Below are 9,259 nucleotides of genomic sequence, written 5' to 3'. Positions count from 1 at the left end.
CAGAGAAATGCAATAACATATTAAGGTCTTATAGAGAGTGAGTAACCTGGATTGGACCCTGGGTCTGTCTGGATTGGAATCCCATGCTTCTTATCAGACTGCAACTTTCATTCCCTTTATCAAATCCTCTCATTCAACCCAGTCAAATCTGACTGCCCTTCATCCCTCAGACATGCTAATAACTTTTGCTATCCTCCTTGTAATGCTTGAGCCACTGGTGTCAATAGTGGAATCACCAACTAATGTATTTTAATAAACAAGGCATAGTTATTTCAAATAACAGCAAATCTGGAGATGAGCCACCCATGGCTGATGGACTATCTCTGCAGTGTCCTCTTGACACACTTGTTCATCCTGGTATTGTGCTATCTTCATTGTCTTGGTGATGCTGAATTCAGCTTTCTGAATCATATCATCATAGGACAGAAATACCAGAGGAAACAAGTGAGTGGGGTGAAAGTCAAGACAATAGTCCCAGCATTTGAGTGGACACAGCTGGACTCTAAACCCAAACAAACCCCCAAGCCATCATCTGCAAGGACACCAGGGATTCTCTAAGACATGATTTATTTCCTAGAAAAGGACACATTGCTTTCTAAACAAAATCAGTGTTCTGAAAGCAATTAGGAGTGAGAGAAAGACTTTGGAGTCTGACCTCAGGGTTTGCCAGACCATCCATCTGTGGATGTCCAGGTCAAGCACTGTCCCCACCTGGATGAGCTCCTTAGCACATAGCATAACACATCTCTCTTGTCACAGAATCCTCACAGGTGTTGTCTCTACATGTGATTAGCTTTTCTTTTTTTACTGTTTTGTAGTATGAGTTATTTTCTTATGCCTGTATCTTAAGCCTATATGTAGTCATCAGAAATATCTCCCAAGTATCTTGTGAGTAGAGACTAAGTATTATGTGTTGCATTACCTGCCCCACATCTATATGCGGGAGATACATGATGTGGATGGTCAGCAAAATCACGGCTGGGCTGCCTACTTACAGTCCTGTATTTCTTGGATAAGGAGATGGAGGTGCTTCATCTCCTTTCCTCTCACATGCATAAAGGAAGGATTTGAGAAAATAAGCAGGTTTAAACATGATGACTACATAAAATTGTTTTTGTAATACGTAATATGTAGAATGAATAACAGTAGACCTTGAAAATGGCATCCAATCTTCTGAAACCAAGAGAAGTTTAGCACATGAACAAGGTAGTTTAAAAGACCGTGGCTTTGTAACATGGCATCTTCCACTCTATTGTTAAAAGCTGAAAGAAATGCATTTTCTATTCATCACTTTGATGGTGCTATTTGACACATTGAGAAAATGATACCAGTTAAGAAGAAGTTCTGAGAAATCAATAGACCAAGTCACTGGCTAAGGGGCCATATTTTGGGTGTAAACATGCAATTGTGGCTTTTCAAAATTCCAAGCATGAATTTAAATAAAACAGACCCAGAGGTGAGCAGCATTATAAGAATTATAATGAAATACAGATCCACTCCCAGGATCTGCACAATCGGCCTGTTGTTCATTTCTTTTAAGATCATACAGAACAGTAACTAGTTTTTATTTCCATAAACTATATCAGAATTTTGTTCAATCCTAAGGAGAAAGATCACATTGCTGCTATAAATCAGGTACTATACCAAATAATTTAAACACACCATCCTTATTGAATTCTTCTAACAACCCATAAAATAGGTTGTTCTGTTATCCCTATTGTATTGATGGAGAAATGGACACTGTAAATGCCCAATATTACGAAGCAGCACATACCAGAGGGTCTTCTCAGCTGGTAGATTCTAAAACCCGAGTTCTTTACCCCATTTCTGCTAAAGCAGCTGCTGTCCACTTTGACAATACATTGGAATCACCTGGAAGTTTTAAATTCTCTGACCCAGACCCAAGTCACACCCAGACCAATTTAATCAGAATCTCTGGGGTTGGGACCCAGAGATGCCATTGATTCCAGGGGAACCCAAGTTGAGAACCACTGTGTTAAAAAGCTGGTTTATGCAAAAAAGGCCCAGAGAGTTTAGAATTAGGATTTATTCAAATTCTGGGAGCATAAGCGTGGATAAGTGAATAAAACACTGATCGAGGCTCATCTTGCCCTTGCTTATTTTGAGGTTTAGGGAAGTCATAGCTGTCAATAACCAAAGCGCATGCGCAGACCGAAGCACATGCGCAAGCCAAGAAAAGCTCATGCGCAGACTTTCATATATATATATATATATATATATATATATATATATATATATATATATATATATATATATATCCCTGCCCCCTCGGTAGTAAAGTGTGAGTTCCTGCAGCCATCCATGTGAGTAGAAGCGTTTTTCATCCCCAGCCCCTCCGTCGTGTTCCTGAACCCCGTCGGCCTGCGGGATGGGCCGACAAGTGGCGCATAGCAACCTAAGACAGCACCGTCACCTTATCCGGAATCCAGGTAACGGACAAGTGGCGCCCAGCGTGGGACACGAGGGATCCTCTGAGGGACCGATCCATCAGTAAGGTAAGGATTAGGTAAGTGATCGGCATCATGGGCCATACCATGTCCAAGGGCCAACTCGTTAGAGCCCTGCAACTTCTGCTTAAACATGATGGAACTCCCGTTAAGGTGCAGACCCTTCATAATCTAGTCTCAGTCCTCGCAAATACCAGCAAATGGTTCCTTCAGCAGGACACGGTTTCTGTACGAAACTGGGAAAAGGTCAACGCAGACTTCCTTCTTCACAGGGACCTTTATGGACCCCAAACTGTACCCCCCCCCCGCCGTATTCTTTCTGTGTGGCAACTAGTCCATGATGCCCTCAGTGATGGGGGAGCAGCTGCTTGTGAACTAGTGGCTGAGGCATTGCGCTCTGGGGCTCAACCCGAAAGCGAAACTACGCCCGCCATGTGCTCGGCCAAGGCAAGCTCAGCCACAGAAACACCCCCTTCTCAATCCTCAAATCCAGGGGGAAATTCCTCTTCAGACGAGGGGGATGTGGAGGACAATACAGACTATCCACCTCCCTATGATAGACCACCCCCGTCAACCAAAAATCGGCGGTATCCCTCCCTTCTCACTGTGCAGTCCCTCCCTTCTGCTCTTTCAAAATTCACCTCCTCAAGCCCTTCTCAAACATCCCTCGAGGAAAACACCTAGGAGTTTCTCTTTACATATCATTTCTGTAGTTAATATCCCTCTATCTATATTATCATAGCTGTAAAAGGCTATCTACATACTTAAATTAGTATAATAAGTTTCACCATAATCTAAAAAGTCTGTTCACTTGTATTTGATAAAGTATCTTAAAAAATAGGTAAAAAGTGTTTTCACCTAGCCGTCATATAGATTAGTTCTCTGCATACCTCTGCTACTTATTTCATCCCAGTGTGCTTATTTTTTTTCTTTTCTAAATGTAAGTTAAAAAATAAATTAGCAGAGCCACAAAATTTTAACATGATAAGAAAATATTTAGAGGGTGATAGTCCCCAGTGATACTTTAAGTAAAATTCAACCAAACCGTACACCTTAAAAAATGTTATTCCAGAGAACTTCCGTATTAACCACCATGTTCACATAGTACTGATTACTAGTCACTCTAATCCTGTAGTGTATAATCAACGTTTTAATGTGTTCCATGCATTCGTTTAGTTTGAACCCTCCCAACAACCCATAAGGTAGGTAATAATCCCATTTTATGTATGAGTCAGACTGAGATAAGCTACACAAAAACACCACTGTTAAGTAGCAGAGCCAAAATTTAACCTCAAAATCCCAACCACAATACAAACTTTTATTTAAATAAGGAAAAAAGACTACTGTACAATATTGCTTTTCAGGTACAGCCTGTAGAGCATAGCCTTGAATTACTTAACTCTATGGAAGTGCTTCAGAGATTCTTAGGTTTAGAAATAATACCATCTGAATACCTTTGCTTGAACTGAGCAACAATATCTGGGTCTAGTAAATGGATCCCTCTTGGTTCTAGAAAGGGGGGTATTCTCCCGTCATTCTTGTCTACCAATTCCACCACTGGACTCCTTTCTATAGTGTCTTTCAATCTGCCATTCAATAATCAATCCTCCCTCAATTGTAGCTGTCACCTTTCCTCTTGTTGGTCTAAAACCCTCAGCAATTCCTTCGTTGTCATGCGTTTCCCTAAGGTCGTTATTATGCCTGTCAATGTGTCTGAGTTTACTTCTCAGGTAATCATCCGAAATCGACAAGCAGGTCCGGCATTGGTTGTTGGCGCCTTGATCTCCGTCTTCTCGACGCTGGCAGCTGTGTCCGCGGTGGTCGGTGGCCTAGCTCTATCCAACTCCGTACTCAACGCAGATACCATCAACCTTCTCTCAGAAAGAGTCTCCAGCGACTTTCTCACACAAAATTCCATCAACAACCATCTCGCAGTCGGACTACTCCAGTTGAATCAACCAGTTTCCTTAATACAGGAAGAAATTGACTTACTGACTTTAACTGCTCATATCCCCTGTATGCCTACCTATGCCTTCACCTGCGTTACCCCTGCTGTTGTATCCAACTACTCCTCCCAAGTTCATTCCCTTAATGACTACCTGCGCGGCCCATGAAACCAAACCTTTCTTAAATTTACTGTCCAATTGGCTAATCAAATCCTCACTATTAATCCCAATCAAGCCCTCTCCTGGCTCTCCAAAGCTTGGGGATTGGTCAAATCTTTAGGTGGAGCGGTCTCACTCCTCAGTCTAATTTTCCTCTGTCATCTTGTGGCATCAATGGAACAGACGCAAAAACTTACGAGTAGCGCTTAAACATGTGTGCTATTCCCCATTACAACCTTCTCAGGACCCAATGTCTGGATAAACATTGTGCTAGACCACTTGTAGGCCAATGACAGGTAAGATGGTGGTATGCCCCATAGCAACCTAAGACAGCACCGTCACCTTATCCGGAATCCAGGTGGCGGACAGCCATGACGGGTAAGCATGGGTGCATACCTGCCACAACCTAAGACAGGCCCTTGTGTGTCCGCTGTCAATAACAGATGCAAAACTTAACTTTGGCAATACCGCCTTGGCAATGCTGCTTTCTGGCTGACAGAGGGACCTGAGGTAGTGTTCGCTTCCGCCAACCGAAAGAACTACAAATCTAATGCAATCTTAACAGAAAGGTGCAAGGTCCATGGAAAGTGCATGCGCAGAAAGTAAAAACGGGGGAGCTGTCAATAACCAAAGCGCATGCGCAGACCGAAGCACATGCGCAAGCCACGTAAAGTGTATGCACAGACCAAAGCGCATGCGCAAGCCAAGAAAAGCTCATGCGCAGACTTTCATATATATATCCCTACCCCCTCGGTAATAAAGCGTGAGTTCCTGCAGCCATCCATGTGAGTAGAAGCATTTTTCATCCCCGGCCCCTCCGCCGTGTTCCTGAACCCCGTCGGCCTGCGGGATGGGCCGACAAGTGGCGCATAGCAACCTAAGACAGCACCGTCACCTTATCAGGAATCCAGGTAACGGACACATAGGTAAGAACAAAATCCGTCAATGTACAGCAGAATGAATGAATATCTGTGAACTCAGCTCCCAGCTCTATTCAATCTCAGTCCAATAGGAAGATGAATTATTTGGTTTCACTTTTCCTAGGTTTACATGTGCATGGAAACCTCCTGTGTTCCCAACACAATACCCCTCCCTTCTATTGTGTTTATAATTCCTGTGCACTCTTTCCTACTCTTACTATACATGCACGTATCTATTAATGTGCTTGCAAACTCTGTATAAACAGCACATATACCACACCACCTTCTGGAACACATTGCTTTGTTGTCGTTTAATGCTATGTTTTTGAGATTTATCCAAGTTGACGCAGGTGGCTGTGTAGTATTCCAGTGTATGTACCACAATTTACTCATTCATTCTGCCAGTGGTGGATATTTGAATTGTTTCTAATTGTTTGCCATTAAAAACAAGCCTGCAAAAATGTTCCTGGATTACACATAGCCTTGTGCAAATGTGCCCGGTTCCTTTAGGACGATATACTGAGAAGTATTGCATTGAAGGATGCATGTCCTCAAGTTCACTAGATTTGGCAAATTACTCTTCGGTGTAGTGTAGTTTTTTTTCCTAGACATCCTAGGAATTATCAATATTTTAATATTCACCAAAGTAATTGGTGTGGAATGGCTTAAATTGCTTTAATGTGCCATTCCTCAATTATCAAATGACTTTAACAGTTCTTCTGTATGTTTATTTTCTTTCCATGTCGATCCCCCATTTTCCTTTTGGCTTGTCTGTCTTTTCTAGATTGCTCTTTAGCGTGTTTTTATGTATGTTCTAGCCTTTTGTCAGTTATTATACAAGTGTCTTTTCTTGTTTGTGCCTTATTGGTGAGCAGAAGGCCTTCAATTGAATGCAGTTAAATACATTGATTTTTCCCATAGACTTTGTAATTTAAGATCCTTTAAAAGGAGTCCTGTCCTGCGGAGTTGGCGCCTTGGGCTCCACTCCTGGATCTGGCTGAGAAAGCAACCATGTGGCACCGGGTGTGGGGGACAGTGCTAAGGCTGCCCTGTCTGGAGTTGGGGCCAGGGACTCCCGAGGAGCAGGCAGGCAGGGCTCCCGGAGGGCCTACAGCAGTGTGGCTGGACTGGTTGGATGAAGAAGATGTGCTGTCAGAAAATGTCAGATGTTTCAACTGAAGTATGACTGTCCAGCTCATTTGGAAATGACCTTGCTGGCTGCAGGTATGTGATTCTGCCAAGCATAAAGGCTTGTGCCCTCTCGCAGGCACCAAGAGTGCCATTGTCACTCTGTCGCTTCTGTGAGCTCCACAGCTCCACACTCTTTTGCACAGAGGTTCTGCATGCCCTACTTCCACTAGGGGCTGGCATGGAAACAGCCCTAGCCAGGGTGAACAAGCTGAGGGAGAGAACAGTGGCATTTAGATGAACAGTTGAATCCCCATCCACAGCCCAGCAGAGGGGCCAGCACAGAGCTCAGCAGCCCAAGGCCCAAAAAGTCAGACAGGCGCGAGGGCGCCAGACACCCAGGGTCCATCAGCCGTGAACGGAGACTTCAACTGAACACATTCATCACTAGCACCCCGCCCACCCCCAGCTCCTCAGCACTGTCTCCAGGCCTGTGCCTGAGACAGCTGTGAGATCTGTCCTGGCCATAGAGCCCCGTCTCCCCTGGGGATGAGCAGCCTGGCTGTATGTGGGCCCAGCCTTGCTACAGCACCATGGCCATCGTCATGGCCCGGATTTACCTCGTCAGCTCCTGGCCGTTCCTGGTGGGGAAGATCTGAGGGATCGCTGGTGAGCTCCAGGGCAAGGCATTGGGGGTGTTGGAATCAGAGCAGTAGGATGCTGCAGCATGCCCAGGGGGCACACACGGCTTTCACTCCATCTCTGCATCAAAGGAAAGGTGATGCCCCCGCTTGCTGACATCCTTGACCAGCGATGGCAATTTGTGGGCCTCATGGGGCAGTCGATTGATGGAGAAGCTCCTGCAGGGCTTGCCCACCGAGGACATCCTGGTCCAGATGGAAAAGCTGGCAGACTTAGAAGAGGAATCAAAAAGCTGGGGCAACTGGGAGGCTGAAGAAAACAAAGTCCCTGCCCTGCCAGATGGTGCAGATTGTGGGAACTGCCAAATGCCCAACAGACACTTCCTTGCTCTCAGACTGTGGAAGCTGGCGGACCTGAAAGCTGTCGGTCTTTAAGTCCCTTGGGCATGTGAAGCAGGTCCTGGGTGCCCCATCTGTTCATGTATTGACCTGGCATGTTGATCTGGAGAAGCAGCGATGCAGACCTGGTCCAGCCAGCTTTTGAAGTACTTTGGGCCATGCTGCTGACAGGCCGTGCTCACATCACCCCTTACAGCATCCTGCATGAGGAGGCCTCCCGGGTAACCTCCTGGGGCTCAGTCCCCACGTGCAGATCTCCCCTGCACTATTCTCAGAATTTGCTACAGTAGTGGAGTTCTGCCCAGCCGCCCAGTCAGCTGCCCACTGGGTGTGAGGACGACCAGGACGCGTTCGTGGTGACCTGTGGCAGCTGCAGATCAGGCTGGACCCACCATCCTGAATAAAATGGAAGCTGCTTCGACTAACCAGAATCCATGGGTGTGGTGCCTTGTCTGTCTCAGGGGGGAGTGGATAAACAAAGTGAAGGTCCTTTTTAAATTCACCAGGGTAGACAGTTGGCCCAGAGAAGACACCCGTGGAAGATCCTGAGGACCTTGGTGCCTCCGAAGAGGGCTGCTCAAGTTCTGGATGGCACATCTTAGCAAGACCTCCAAGTCACACTTCATGTCTGCTGTCTGCAGCCCCACGGCCTCAGAGCCTCGGAACTGACCCCACCATGGGAGCGTGTGCTGCACACCCTCTGGGAAGTGGTGATGGCCATTCTTGCCACTAAACTCAGATCTTCTGGGGCAGACACACACTATCCTCCTGCTCCTGAGCTGCTGGCAGGGAGATGTTTCCCAGCAGGGACTGGAAGCTTGGGGTTGAACTTTGCCTCCTGGAGGCACTGGGCCCTGTGTAGTTCTTAGTGTTGTCCACTGAGCTGTTTAATTGCATCGGCCCCACCTCATGAGCCCCACCTCATGAGCCCCACCTCAGCCCCACCTCATGACATTTCCCCGGCATTCGCACACCTGTGAGAAATGACTGAAAGGAAAACACACATCTCATCCCTTCCAAGGACTTAGAACTCGACATTTTTAGGATAGACATGTCAGGCCAGCCCTGTCCATAATAACGTATCCTTTCTCGAGATTATTGTTTGAATCTTTGTGTTTGGAAATTAAGCAAGAGTTTTCTAGAGTATGTGAATATGTTTGTATACTTTTTGCTGCAATTTTGAATTTCCAGTACATGTACCAGTCATTTTTAGTAATCTGTTTTTAAGTTGAGGCTCTAGGAAAGGCTTTTGGGGCAGAGTGGGTTGAGTCCGCATGTCTGGATCCTCTGGAATTCATGTTCCGAAGTCATGTTCCTACTTAGGCTAAATGTGCTTCCCTGCTGCAGCACTGAAATGCCACATGCTGGAGATGACAAATCCCTGCTCTTTTTTATAGGATGATAATGCTTTGCTGATGTGTCAAATCCAGCCATTTGATTTGCCTAACTCAAAGTATATGGAGCTGGGAAACCCACCATAGTTTTATTTTATATCACTTTGCCCTCTATTGCTTCTTAAAACGTATCCATTTGGCCACAGGTAAGTTTTTCAGAGGCTGCTGCCGTAAGACAGCTTCATCATGCCAGCGAACACTTTT

The 9,259-nt window shown here is 45.6% G+C and overlaps 1 pseudogene; it reads left to right on the top strand.

The window, feature by feature from the left end:
* Positions 1-2,555: 2,555 nt before the first annotated feature.
* On the top strand, positions 2,556-8,330 carry LOC119253400 (folliculin-like; annotated as a pseudogene).
* Positions 8,331-9,259: the final 929 nt, after the last annotated feature.

This window comes from Talpa occidentalis, unplaced genomic scaffold (genome assembly GCF_014898055.3).
Source record: "Talpa occidentalis isolate TD23 unplaced genomic scaffold, MPIMG_talOcc4v2.1 talOcc4.2, whole genome shotgun sequence".
Taxonomy (NCBI): domain Eukaryota; kingdom Metazoa; phylum Chordata; class Mammalia; order Eulipotyphla; family Talpidae; genus Talpa; species Talpa occidentalis.
Note: the sequence above shows the minus strand (reverse complement) of the source record. Positions and strands in the feature narration are given on the sequence as shown.